The sequence below is a fragment of the Cydia splendana genome, chromosome 2 (genome assembly GCF_910591565.1).
Source record: "Cydia splendana chromosome 2, ilCydSple1.2, whole genome shotgun sequence".
Taxonomy (NCBI): domain Eukaryota; kingdom Metazoa; phylum Arthropoda; class Insecta; order Lepidoptera; family Tortricidae; genus Cydia; species Cydia splendana.
In genome coordinates, this window is record NC_085961.1 from 14,577,503 (window position 1) to 14,592,813 (window position 15,311).

Genomic DNA, 15,311 nt, shown 5'->3' on the forward strand with positions numbered 1-15,311 from the left:
TAAAGCCCTATACGAGAGAGGATCCCTCGGCCACACACGCGGCAGGTGTATGCTCCCCCAGGTGGGCGGGGGTTGGAGGCCTGCTCGTGGCGCCTCATGCGTTTTTCTTTTAATGAGGAAAACCAGGCATCGTCGTGCTTGGATTGACCATCGTGAATAGCACGACGCCACACGGGTCGGTCTTCGGCCAGTTTCTGCCATTGGTTGCATGAAATGTTAAAGGCAACCATGTCACGTTTCGCGCAATCTTTAAAGCGCAGCATTGGCCGCCCGACCGGTCTTTTTGCGTCTGCAACCTCTCCTAGCAGGATTTGACGTGGCAAACGAGTCCGTTCCATTCGATACACATGCCCAAGCCACCTCAGTCGTCTCTTCTTCAGTGTGGCTGTGATACTATGGAGCTGTGCCTCGGTTAGAACAGACTCATTTGTCACGCGATCCCTCCATGTGATGCCAAGTATGCTCCGCAGACAGCGCATATGAAAGGTGTTCAGCCGGCGTTCTTGTTTTGCGTAAGTTGTCCAGGATTCCGCTCCGTACAGAAGTGTGCTTAGGACACATGCTTGGTAAATAAGCATTTTCGTTTTTACCGTGAGATGTTTGTTGTCCCAAGCCCTTGTACGGAGCCTCCCGAACGTAGTGGCTGCTCTGCCGATGCGGGAATCGATCTCTGCGTCAAGCGAGAGATTGCTCGACACAAGCGAACCAAGGTAGCAAAACTTGCTGACCACCTCGAGAGGTGCGCCATTTAGCATGATCGTTGGCTGTTCTGAACATCCTTGCGCTAGTATGATGGTTTTCTTGGCGTTAATAGACATGGAAAAGAGGTCACAAGCTCCTGAAAATTTGTCCATGATGGTCTGCAGCTGAGACTGACTGTGAGCGACGAAAGCAGCATCGTCAGCAAAGAGAAGGCCGTCTACAAATAAGTCCTCCCTATGACGCTTGGACTTAAGCCTCGTTAGATTGTACATCTGACCATCGGATCTTGTGTACAGATGTATGCCCTGTAGATCGTCTCCAAAAGCAACCTTCAAGAGTACAGAAAAGAATATTCCGAAGAGAGTAGGTGCCAATACACAACCTTGTCGAACGCCTCGGCGTACGTCGAAGGGAGCAGATGTTTCGCCGTTGTGAAGAATGGTGGCTTCCATACCCTCGTGGAATGATTGTACTATCTTCAGGAGCTTTGGAGGGCAACCAATACTGACGAGAACCGAGTATAGCCCCTCTCTGCTCACAGTGTCAAAAGCCTTGTTGAGGTCGACAAAAGCTACGACAAGAGGACTGCTTTGCTCACTTTTCCTGCAACTGTCTTAGTGAAAATATCATATCGACAGTTGACCGTTGGGCCCGAAAGCCGCATTGTGCCTCTGGATATACGCGGTCAGCTAGCTTTTGTAGTTTAGCCAAGGTAGCCCTAGCAAAAGATTTACCGACGATGCTAAGGAGGGATATTCCACGGTAATTGTTACATTCACCGCGGTCGCCTTTGCCTTTGTAAAGAGTGACGATATTAGCATCGCGCATATCTTGAGGCACGCAACCCTGTTCCCAACATTTGGTCAGGTTGTTGTGAAGGACGGGAAGGATGCACTTAAGCTTGACGATTTCGGTGTACACTTCGTCTTTGCCCGGACTTTTACCGTTCTTAAGCTGCTTGACGGCCAGGTAGAGTTCCTCTACGGTAGGTGCGGAGTCTAGTTCGTGCCAAGTATCCAGGATCGGGAGTAGTCCCATAGTTTCTGGTTGAATGTCAACTGGACACGAGTAAAGCCCGGTATAATGTTCCACCCATCTTGCCATCTGGCGACTGCTGTTTGTAATGACAGAGCCGTCAGCTTCCTTTAGAGGGGCCGTCTTTTTTTGAGTAGGTCCAAGAGCTCGCTTAATGCCTTCGTAAACACCACCCATGTTTCCTGCGTCTGCGCTTGCTAATTATATAGCACCAGATAATTATTAGAAAAACACAGATAGGGGTTATTTTTAAACACAAGTTATATTTAATAAATCGGATAGAAATATAAAAAGTAGGTCAGTTGACCGTGACGCGTGACGTAGCGATGTAATGTTTCATATAAATTCCATAGTAGCCTCATCGTTTTGACAGTTCTAAAAAAGTAAAATACCCTATTAGTAGTGAAGATGCAAGAGGAAATTATAGCAATATTATGATAGATGCAATCCCGTCTCGCGGTGTGTTTATTAGAGGTACGAGTAAATACTACAACATAAACAACTTTATCCTTACCAACATTCTTAATTTTTTTTTTACTAGTTTTTCAAAGTGAATTGGTAATACTTGGTGATTAACTAACTGTTCAGAATCTGGTTTAATTTTTGAGCAGTAGCTAGTTCAACAGAGACATTTTGTGAAAACTAGTGTTGACTAATGAAAAATTGTTAAGGTAAGGTGGGGTAAGACTGTCACCGGGGTGAGACTATCACTTGTATGGAATCCTCAATGAATGATTCTCAAGAAAGTGGCATCGACAGGTTAAAGTAAATGAAATTTTTTTTTTGTATTTTTTTTTATTTTAATAATGAAAAATATGTTTTACCACTTCAAGTACCCCAAATTTTCAAAAGGGAACGGAAAATGAAGAAGTTATTTTCCAGACATACAATACCCTATCCCTATACATTGAACACAGGTTAAAGTTATGCAGGTTAAAGTAAAAAATACATTCATTTTTATTTTTTCCCTTGAACGGATAATAATACGAATGTCTCACTTTTAGCATAGATGAATAAACCTTCATACATTACTAAAATGATATTATTACATTAGGCCCCATACCAAATCGTAAAATAATCGAGACAAGTTAAAGTTAACATTCCGTTACAAAACCCCAGATTTCTGCCTTTAACCACTTCACTTGTCTCTACGAAACTACGACACTTGGGTCATAATGGTACCCTACGGTGGTTAGCTTGATACTTACCTAATATTTTGCCATAGTTATGATCTAAATATTTTTTTCTGTGTATGAGTCAGACGCAATACCGCGCATTTTGGTACAGGTTGGCGCAGGTTGGTACAGGTTAACAGAGAAAATTTATCCTTGGACAAACTTCGTGCGTGAATATTGTTGTAAAAAATATATATAAGGCCTGTGCAAAGTACATTTGAAAAGGTATTGTTTATGTTATTAAATCTACATAAATTGGTGCTTATAAAATCTAAAGAACTAAATCTGGAAGAGGGATGCTTTTGGACAAAACAGGTTACAGTAAAAGGTGCTACTCTTTATTTTTTATAAATATAAGTATTAAATTTAAATAAAAATAATGACTTGGCTTCGATAAACATTGTTTTAGTTTATCTAGATACATTTTTGTTTCATATGAAAAAGAGCAAATAAACATACATTCAATTCAAAAACTCGATGACAGGTTAAGATGCCACTATTTTGAGAATCACTCGAATACTGTTTGTCTCGCCCCGAGAAAAATAAACTATGTTAGTCGTACCCCACCTTACCTTGCCTTAAGTCAAACTTTTTTTTAGCCATAACACTGGGAAAACCATTTATGTAAACTAGTTTTATCTACGAAAAACGTCCTTCAACTTAAAATGTTTTCACGGTAACATATAGTATGTACAATAATGTACATAGAGATTAGAGCCTGAAGGGAATTGGTCCTAAACCAGTTTTTATAGGCAATTAAGTTATCGTGTGACAACATAACAAACGCTAATAATGACATTATGACAACGATACTGGCAAATTACCACCAAATTACTAAGGGGAGCCATTTAACTCCGCCAAGCGGGAGTACTTATACTTAGGTTTACTATACGGTGTTATACAATATGTTTTGCATGTGTTTACCAGTGTGGGAGCATTTAAAACATCTAACAAGTTGTAACAAAATGATATGAAGTGTTAGTGAATGTTATCGTGTTTTATAACGTTTACACAACACTTTAAAAAACCAATGTGGGGGCACCATTAAGTTAAGGTTAGTAAGTTGCGTAATAGGATACAAAAAAATAAAGGATCTCCTATCTTGTAGAGTTTTTGTCACAAATTTCTACTATTGAAATCTCAAATTATAGAGGTCAAGGCAAATAGAGGTTCTATAACAGGTCTGTTTTCATTTATAGAGGTCAAAATAAATATTACAAACATCACCTAAAGATTAAATTGGTACCTACTTAATAATAATTATCTGAATTGCGCTTTTGTACTATGTAGGCAATTTATTTTGTTATAATAAAGTATTTGGTGATTTTTCGCCTGAATTGCTGTAGACCTCGCGATAAGCTTCAATAGCATTAAAAAAATACCTACTGGTACTTCCAAAAAACGAAACGACAGAAAAATCTCATCTAAATACCGAACCTGTTCACAACGATCGCAACGCTCATCACGAGAATCACTTGAGAAATGCGACCTGCAGGGGAAAATAGTTTTGTTAAATCTCATTATTAGGACTGTTTTTATGGGACGGTAAGAAGTGAGTAAATTATTCACCGATAGTAAATTTCTTCAACAAAGCCTGGACGATAGTAATTAGGTATGTATGTAGCTAATATTGCACCATTACATTATCTATAAGTAGGTAGTACTTGAGTTAGTCGAAAGAGTACACTCTTCAAGCTCAAAGTTAAGAGCAAACCTTTAATCTCTAACTGCATTGAGATAGAATTTCCTGAATTGCATACCACTACTAACTACTCAGGTAAGAGCCTCTATTTCGGGCATAGGAATACGAATAGGCCGAATGATCTTTGAATTTTATTCATATATTCAAAATCGTTAGTGTACTTAAACGGAGGTCGGCACTGGACCAAATGCGCACTTAAAGCTGCCAGAAAGCTCGTAGTAAGGGGTTGAACGTATTAAAATTATATCGATGTCGGTATTTGTTTGTCGATAAACTCTATCGCAAGTAATAAAAAAATAAATTAAAGCTTTATCAGGGTATACTTACAGTTTGAAAGCAATTGGACTTGGGCCCTCCTTGTTAGTATGCTTATATCAGGAATATCCCTTTTTTATGTATATAGTGGAGGAACTATTGGTATAAGAGACATTTGATGAAAGCTAATCCCCCAGAGGAGACTCATGGACATGTGTAGGTATACTTCCAATTCTCACCTACTTACGGTGCACAACCTTGGTTTTTGACAACGTTCCAGAAGTCCAAACTCGGAGTTTGCCAGCAAGCCATGGAGTGCAGCATATAGGTGTAAAATTAATGGATCGTGGCCGGAACAACACACTGCTCTCCAAAACACAAGTTATCAACGTAGCTCGGAAAGCGGCCAAGCTGAAGTGGGACTGGGCTGGTCATATCTGCTGTATGCCAAGCGAGCAGTGGACCAAGATCGCCATAATGGCAGCCCCGCTCAAAACGGAGATTTGGCAGATCACGTACTCGATAGCGAGACGAGCTACATTCCTCTTAAAAGAATGGCTGAATAATGGCACAAAACCGGGAGAAAATAAAATAGTGGGAGGAGGCCTTTACCTGGAAGTGGGACACAACAGGTCTTAATATTCACTATTTTTGTCATGAAGTGTTTTAATATCATATTAAAGGCTGTGGTAACGCATGGCATGCCTTAGACACCTTTCCAAAAAACGACGAAGTAAAAATATCGACAAGGATACCACCTCCCTAACCCAGCAGAGCGCGTAATCAGGTGACTGCTGGCGCCCGTCTGAATAACGAACGGCGACCGTCCGCGCGGGGTTCCATTCCCGGCGGGGCTCCATTGTGCGCCGATCTAAGGAATTATGGACTTTATTGGGCATTAAAGCATCTGTAAGAGACATTATTGAAGACGTCTTGACTTTCCTCATCTTGCCTTTCATGATTCATGATACGGAATGCTCCGATGAAACACCTGCAGAGCAATTCTCGAATGTGAAATTAATTTCTGAAATTTTGACGTATCCAGATGGGTTCAAAAAGAGTTTGTTTGTTCACATTATTAATGATAGGCTTGAAGGCGTAGTCGAGTCGTGTGAGTGCGAAATGTACTAATAAAATTATGAAATTTTAATTTTATTGATATAAATAGTTTATACTTATTTGTAGGTTATGAAATATATAGAATTATGTACCTTTTTTAATTTAAGCTCCAGTCTATAGGAAATTAATAAAACATTAACTAGTTTAAAGAATTTATTCGATGTTGAGATGACAAGATCTCACGTGTTTACGTTACAGGTCGTTCTTGTTTTTATTGTTCAGCTATAGAAAGCCATACTGCCTGCCAACCGATACCTTTTGTTTGAAGACCATTGTTTACTTCAACAACACAATAGTATTGTTTTCAATGTGAATTTTATTGCAAACTTTTGAACTGCTGTGAACAGCATTGTATAGCCGTGGGCGATTGCATTTTATGTTGTATGATGCCTTTGGTGTAACGTAACCAAAGGGTTCGTTTAAGAATCAAGGTAAGGTAAACGCAGCTATCAACGCCCCATCGAAAATCTGCAGGTATTACCGATCTATTCAAGTAATTACATATGTTGTCGTTGCCAGATATATTTCAGTGATAGGTAGGTAAACTTCCACAAGCATTTGTTCTTTGGGTATCGGGTAGTTTAACGTTATTTTGGGTGGTAGTTCGAAAAAAAGATTAAATACACAAATAACGGCGCGGGTGGCGTGGACGCAGCTTATGTAATACTGGCGCTTGTACTTTCAAGTAAGAATGTGACTTTTCTGTTTAAGACATTTATTTAAATAATTGACTACTGTTCTTTACTTTTTATTACGAAATGTATTCATACAATTGTAAATGTTTGTTTTAACATCACAATTTATCAAAAACAAGACACTTAAAACCATAAAATTTTAAAATTAAATAAGACGGTAACAGTGTTGGGCATTCAAGAATAAAATCATTATTTGAATAAGAATTCGTAGGAATAAAATCATCTCGATTTTATTCCCGTCAAAAATATTCAAATAATTTTGGTCGGGAATAATTCGTATGAGAAAAAATTGAATGAGAATAACTTATTCTTAATCAAATAAATATAATCATGATTTTTAATTGAAATAATATTCCACGAATAAAAATGTAGTTCGGGTACCGTATAGGTACCAATTACGTATAGTTAGGTAGATGTAATAGTAGTTAGTCTCTTGTCTAATTTATACCTATTTTATGGAATAAAATCTTACAAATTGACTGTCGCATAACGCATACTTTCAGTAACCGTATTATTTTTAATTTACTAATCAAATCATTAGGTTCAATTTAACTGGTCTAGGGGCCTAGCCAAGATGCCAATCGTTTGTGCTCCGACAACGAAGCGCTTTGTCTCTATCACTCTTACATATTAGTGCGATAGAGAGACGGAGGTAGCGTTTCGTTGAAGTAGCGCAACCCATTGGCATGTTGGCTACGCACTCAAGGTGCCTAGCCAAGATGCCAATTTTTGTTTTTAATTTAATAATCAAATCATCAGGTAAATTTAACCGTTCTGGGGGCCTAGTCAACATGCCAATCGCTTGCGCTCCAACAACAAAGCGCTTTCTGTTTCTATCACTCTTACATATTAGTGCGATAGAGAGACAGAGATAGAGTTTTGCTGTCGTAGCGCAAACGATTGGCATATTGGCTACGAACCCAAGGAACCTAGCCAAGATGACAATTTTTGTTTTTAATTTAATAACCAAATCATTAGGTAAATTTAGCTGTTCTGGAGACCTAGCCAACATGCCAATCGCTTGCGCTCCAACAACGAAGCGCTTTCTGTCTCTATCACTCTTACATATTAGTGCGATAGATAGACAGAGATAGCATTTGTTGTCGTAGCGCAAACGTTTGGCATGTTGGCTACGCTCCCAATGTGCCTAGCCAAGATGCCAATTTTTTGTTTTTATTTTAATAACCATACATTAGGTTTAGCTGTTCTGGGGGCCTAGCCAACATGCCAATCGCTTGCGCTCCAACAACGAAGCGCTTTCTGTCTCTATCACTCTTACATATTAGTGCGATAGAGAGACAGAGATAGCGTTTCGTTGTCGTAGCGCAAAAGATTGGCATGTTGGCTATGCACCCAAGATGCCTAGCCAAGATGAAAATTTTTGTTTTTATTTAATAATCAAATCATCAGGTAAACTTAACCGTTCTGGGGGCCTAGTCAACATGCCAATCGCTTGCGCTCCAACAACGAAGCGCTTTCTGTCTATCACTCCTACATATTAGTGCGATAGAGAGACAGAGATAGCGTTTAGTTGTCGTAGCGCAAACGATTGGCATACTGGCTACGAACCCAAAGTGCCTAGCCAAGATGACAATTTTTGTTTTTAATTTAATAACCAAATCTTTGGATACAATTTAGCTGTTCTGGGGGCCTAGCCATTGCCGCCGTGATAGAGACAGAAAGCGCTTCATTGTTGGAGCGCAAGCGATTGGCATGTTGGCTAGGCCCCGAGAACAGCTAAATTTACCTAATTTGGTTATTAAATTAAAAACAAAATTGGCATCTTGGCAAGGCACATGGAAGCGTAGCCAACATGCCAAACGTTTGCGCCACGACAACAAAACTCTCTCTATCGCACTAATATGTAAGAGTGATAGAGACAGAAAGCGCTTCGTTGGCGGAGCGCAAGTGATTGGCATATTGGCTAGGCCCCCTGAACAGCTAAATTGTACCCAAAGATTTGGTTATTAAATTAAAAACAAAAATTGACATCTTGGCTAGGTACCTTGGGTGCGTAGCCAATATGCCAATCGTTTGCGCTACGAGAACGAAACGGTATCTCTGTCCCTCTATCGCACTAATATGTAAGAGTGATAGAGACAGAAAGTGCTTCGTTGTCGGAGCACAAGCGATTGGCATCTTGGCTAGGCCCCCAGAAAAGCTAAATTGACTTAATGATTTGGTTACGAAATAAAAAACAAAAATTGTCATCTTTGCTTAGCACCTTGGGTGCGTAGCCAACATGCCAATCGTTTGCGCTACGACAACGAAACGCTATCTCTGTCTCTCTATTGCACTAATATGTAAGAGTGATAGAGACAGAAAGCGCTAAAAACAGCTAAATTGTACCTAATGATTTGGTTATTAAATTAAAAACAAAAATTGGCATCTTATATATAAGTGCGATAGAGAGACAGAGAGAGCGCTTCGTTGTCCGAGTGCAAACTATTGGCATAATGACTAGGCCCCCAGAACAGCTAAATTGTATCCAAAGATTTGGTTATTAAATTAAAAACAAAAATTGACATCTTTGCTTAGCACCTTGGGTGCGTAGCCAACATGCCTATCGTTTGCGCTACGACAACGAAACGCTATCTCTGTCTCTCTATTGCACTAATGTAAGAGTGATAGAGACAGAAAGCGCTAAAAACAGCTAAATTGTACCTAATGATTTGGTTATTGAATTAAAAACAAAAATTGGCATCTTAGCTAGGCACCCAATCGTTTGCGCTACGAGTGCTACGACAACGAAACGCTATCTGTCTCTGTATCGCACTAATATGTAAGAGTGATAGAGAGAGACTATGCGCAACTCTACGGAGCGTCAACGTTTGGCATGTTGGCTAAGCACCCTGATCGGATGATAGAACTAGATAGCGTATAGTAGAACTCTTCAATGTGTACTATACCTAAACTAAAGTAACAAATATCAAATCAATCCGACTTTTAAATAGAAGGGTGAAAATCAACTTACAAAATTTAACCAAGTGTACTACAAAAATTAACTTAATTCTAAATAACATTTTAATTGAATAAAACCCTAGTTAGAATAGCCTCACTTCTAGAATAATTAATCTGTTTTTTATTCCGCATTTAAAATAAAAGTCACATGATTGATTCACCTTAATTTTATTCTAAAATAACTAGTGCAAAATTATTCTAATTCAAATTGATTTGAATAAGAATAAAATTTCTGTTTTTATTTTTATTCTTATTCAAGCTAATTTTTGCCCAACTCTGGACGGTAATAGCGTCACCACTTTTAGTTGTAGCAGCTATCAACGATCCGTAAGACGGTAATGGCCACAACGTAATGTAAGTATAGTTTTTCATTCTTTTATATTATTATAACATACCAACACAAGTATTTATATGGACTCGTTTAAACTCCAACAATTAGTCTTTCTAAAAATCTATTACCGACATTCATGTTTTTATCTAATTTTCTTATTTAAGCGTTGTAAAATTAACCACAGTTGATATTTTTGGGCGACCGATGTTGTGTAGTAACAACATCAAAGGAAAACTTTTTATTGCTTGAAACTGCGTGTATGTGCTTATATTTTTTCATCTCTCCTGTTCGGAAAGTTCACCTTTCATAGGCTGATAACCGGGTGGAAAATTGCATTTCCCACCCTAGGGTGGTTTTTTTTTTTTACTTCGAGCAACGGCTAAAAGCCATATATGCCATATTATTCAGTTAAAAGCTCTCATATTAGCTTCCGCATGACTGAAATTGGCGCCGTTTACATTTTGATTGGAAAAAAAATCTAAAACCATAGACAAACCGATCTTAAATTGGGATGTGTCTGAAACGGCCTTAATGTAGGTATACGCGCCTTAAAAAAGTGAAACTGAATGAATGAATGTAATGATAATATTTTAATAAACATTAATTGACATTTATATTAATTTATTAACAAATATTTATGTTTGTTTTATTCTTTATTATTATTCAGAGCCCACTGTGTCCCACTGCTCGGCAAAGGCCTCCCCCCTCTTCCTCCACTCGTCTCTATTTAGTGCAATATCTGGCCAGCCTCTCAAGAAGGAGTCCAAGTTATCCCGCCATCGCCGACGAGGCCTGCCGGCTCCCCGGTTAGACTCGTGGGGCTCCCACTCTGTGGTTAACTTGGCCCACATGTCGTCCGGCATTCGGCAGACATGACCAGCCCAGTCCCATTTTAACTTGGCCGCTTTCCGAGCTACGTCCATTATTCGAGTCTTAGAGCGCAGCGTGGTGTTTCGGACTCGATCCCTTAATTTTACACCTAATATGCTACGCTCCATAGCTCTCTGGCAAACCCCGAGTTTGGACTTCTGAGCTTCCGTCAATGACCAGGTCTGAGCACCGTAGGTGAGAACTGGAAGTACGCACATGTCCATGAGCCTACGCTTGAGTGATAGAGGTAGGTCTCTCTTCATCAGGTGTTTCATTGACCAATAGCTCTTCCAGGCGTTTTCGGTGCGTCTTTGGACTTCTTTCTCCTGTCGCGCCTGGAAAGAGACTATTTGGCCAAGATAAAGGTATTCTTGGACATATGCGATGTGTGCTCCGTTTATCTCAATCCTACGTTTTGTGCTGATTGTCATGACCTTGGTCTTTGACATATTCATCTTCAGTCCAACCTCGAGGCTTGCGTTGCTAAGGTCTTCTAGCATATGACGTAACTCGGAGGAAGTTGAGGAAAACAAGACTATATCGTCGGCGAAGCGAAGGTTGGTCAGCCTCCTCTCCCCGACAACCAAGCCCTTCTCTCCCCAACGCGGTGCAAGTTTTTGGAACACGTGCTCTAAAGTGCTGGTGAAGAGCTTCGGCGATAGCGGATCTCCCTGTTTAACTCCTCTTTGTACATCGAAGGACGGGCCAGAAGATTGAAGTTTTATGGCGGCTGTGCTGTTGGAATAGATGGTTTGTAGGAGTTTTATATAGTTCGGTGCTATTTCTTGGTGTTGTAGAGCTTCGAATATGGAATGGTGTGATATACTATCGAATGCCTTCGAGTAATCGACGAAGGCGAGGTAAAGAGGGAGATTGTGCTCTGTGCATTTTTCGATTACTTGATTTAGTGCATGCAGATGGTCAGTGGTAGACAAGCCGGGGCGGAATCCAGCTTGCTCGGGGGGCTGGTGGAGGTCAAGCTTTCCTGAGATGCGGTTCTCTATGATTTTAATTTGTTTGTTTTATACATTTTAATATTAAATACAAGTATAGTTTGTCAAAGGACTGTATCATTTCAAACATAGACAGAGAGAATCATACTATCTTTGTCTTACACTAGTACTAGCACCCAAAAAATAAGGATGAGTATAGTTTTATTTGTTCTTATTTACTGACTATTTGGTCTGACCAACTATAGTATAATTATTATACACAATAATAAATATTTTGGCAGTAGCAACATTTTTATTATGATAAAATAGAAAAAAAAACTAATTAGGAAAAGGCGGGAATAGGTACGGTACTAAATAAACTGTTGAGACATTACTTGCTCTGGTTCAAAATGGATTTTTCAAGTGATTCGAGTGACTTAAACATAGAATTAACTCCTGAATCTGTTATAGAAGAAGCAAAAACAGTGGTTGATAATCTTTTACCTGCATCTTCAAAGCAAAGATACCTAAAGGCATACGAGCAGTTCATGAATTGGAGAAGCGTTAAAGAAGTGAAGTCGCTGTCGGAAAACGAATATTTGGCTTATTTTAGTGAAATGTCTAACTAAATCATACCTTCCACACTTTGGAGCAATTACTCTTTGCTTAAATCAGTGATGAATACAAAGCATCAAGTGAACTTGAAAAACTTCGTAAATACTTACCAATTATCAACCTACATTTCTCGTGTTTGACTTTCCTCATAGTCGAAATGAAAAGTAGAGTGTTTAACTCGGGTAAAAGTAACCATTTCACCCTTGGTTAACAATCTACTATTTTATGTTACATAATTACAAACTGGTTTGTAGTCACATGGTCAATTAAATAAAAATGATATAATTTTTATGAGTCGGTGATGCATTTTAAGTTCGTACTCAGATATTTTATCACCGACTCGTAGGAATCGGTAATAGCAACCATAATAAGAAGCTATTACCGATGGTAGATATATAATTTCATTTACTTTTGTGACATGATAGGCACCTATTATTATAAATACACACTCAAACTGACACAGATCAATATCCCCAACCCCAAACTAAGCAAAGCGTGATAGTTTCTAGAAAATTATGGAAAATGTTAGTTCATATTGGAAATAGAAATTTTAGTCTCCTTATAAAAATGTTAGTTCATAATTATCCACTATGGACACTATGTCACCACACCAGACTAGGTTGACATATACGTCTCATCTCACTGCTGGGCACATACCTTCTCTTATCACGATCGGAGATAGCTGCTTGAAAATCGTTAATAACTTCACAGCCATTATTATAGGTCGGCGATAGTAACAATCGACTCAGTAACTTTATAAGGTAGGTAGGTACAGGTAACTTAGTAATTACCTTTATTAAACCTAATATTAGCATAATTATGAAAATGGAAAAGTATATTAGATGGCAACCTATATACTTAAAAACTATGATCGATTCTAAAATTGCCTTAAGGGGGGCGTTAATGCCTGCATTTACCTTACGTGTTTGTTTAGCTCGGGGCTTTTTGATTGAAGCTCTTGTTAGTTAATTGTAAAATAAATGTGCGTAATGTATGCAACCCAGCTACCTTCATCAACAAAACGTACTAAAATGTAACGCTTTATAAACTAAATATACAATACAAATGAATAAACTGACTTTTAAGAGAACTGACTGCTATAATATACTTTTTCCTTACGATAACAGTTAACTATATAAAAAAAAATCTTCTTCATTGTATTCTGATAGTTGTGATTAGGTAGCGAGATGGTATTTATGATGCCTACATATAGGAATGTTCTTTATTAAATATACCAAAACCTGATATTTTTTCCATGTGAGTAATTATAAATAATGACATAAAACACTCCAGATCACACATGTTTTTTTTTTCATACCAATATTTGTAAAAAGCCTATGTATGTATTTCCCGTTGACATAGAAACGTTTATTACAATCACCATGTACTAGTAATTGTATATTGCTATAGGTTTTTAATTTTGTTTTTAAATAATATGATGTACATAGCATGAGTACCTACAGAAAAATCCAAAAACTGTAAGATATATTTCTTCTTAAACAAACATATTTGTATCGATGGAAGCAACGGCAAAGTTTAGTGTTAAGTAGTACCTCAATCTAAATATGTTGTTATTTTTCTGTGTAATTTAATGTTGAACTAGAGCCCGACTCAGTTCAATTTGACGAAGATAAACTACTTCTCTTAAATTCTGGCGGTGGATCTCCCATTTACAAAACTTAACACTTTTAAAGTAACAAAAATAGACCTTTCACTAGTTTATCACTCCATGTAATGTTTTTTTTAACTACAACTAGCAATATAAATAACATCGATAGTTATAGTAAAACTACAAGTTTTGGCAAAGAATTCTGATAACCAGCCAAGACCGTATAAGATAATGCAACCAAAGTTGGTATAGAAAATCGACATATTGGCTCCCATTTCCTTTGTCATAAGTCATAAATTTTGTCCGAGTAATATAATATTTTGCATTTTTTCTTCAAATAAATCGATAAAAAAATTAAAATATATTGTATAATTTCGACGTCAATACTTATTACATCTGTGTCATTTTTTTTCTTATTATTGTGGAAGCAGTCTTTAATAAAAACCCGAAAAAAAATGTATTGCAATTTCGATGCCGATGATGGGGTAGGTACAAACAGCAACACTCTTAACTGTCCATCGGTGGACCTTATTACAAAAGGCATAAGGTCCACCGATAGACAGATAACAGTGTGGGCGATGGTACATGTCGAGGTCAAAGCTATTGTGGACATTATTTCTTTTGTCAGGCATTATTTTGATGCTAAATTTTCGGTCTTTATCATTAACAGCTCAATTCCAATGAAAAGTTACAATTTCCTATAGGTAGTAAATTTCCAAAAATATCTCCATTTATTTAATACATATTTATAAAATTTCACATGTCGCTGGCCCAATATTACAGGTTCTATGTTACATTTTCAAGATAGTTGAAATTCGACTTAATGTCACTATGACAATGTTCAAATTTCAGTTCGATAAAAGCGAAACATACTCGTAGAATAGAACCCTGTTAGGCCAGCGATGTGTTTTTGTCCTAATTAGGAAACGCCTGATAGAATTGTTCGGCGCAGCTCTTCATTGTTTTATTTTTCTTAATGCACCTATCGTGCAAAATAATTGGAAATAGTCCTCAATAGTCCGTTCCATGATTTTAATTCACTGAAAGCATTATTTTGTCAGTTTGCCGTTGATGTTGTAATACTTTTGAATTTTACTCTTAAAATGCCATGTCAAGATAAATATTAAAAATTAAGTAGACCAACTTTCTTAATCATGAACCCTGTGGCTAAGAAAAGGCTTAGTAGTTGTTTGTCTTGTAAAATCAGTTGATCAATACTATTGAAACCTTAAAGGATATAACCAACGGAGCCGCCATGTCTAAAATTTTCGGTACAAAATAGTCTGCCGTTTTTTGCGGGGGAGGGGCAC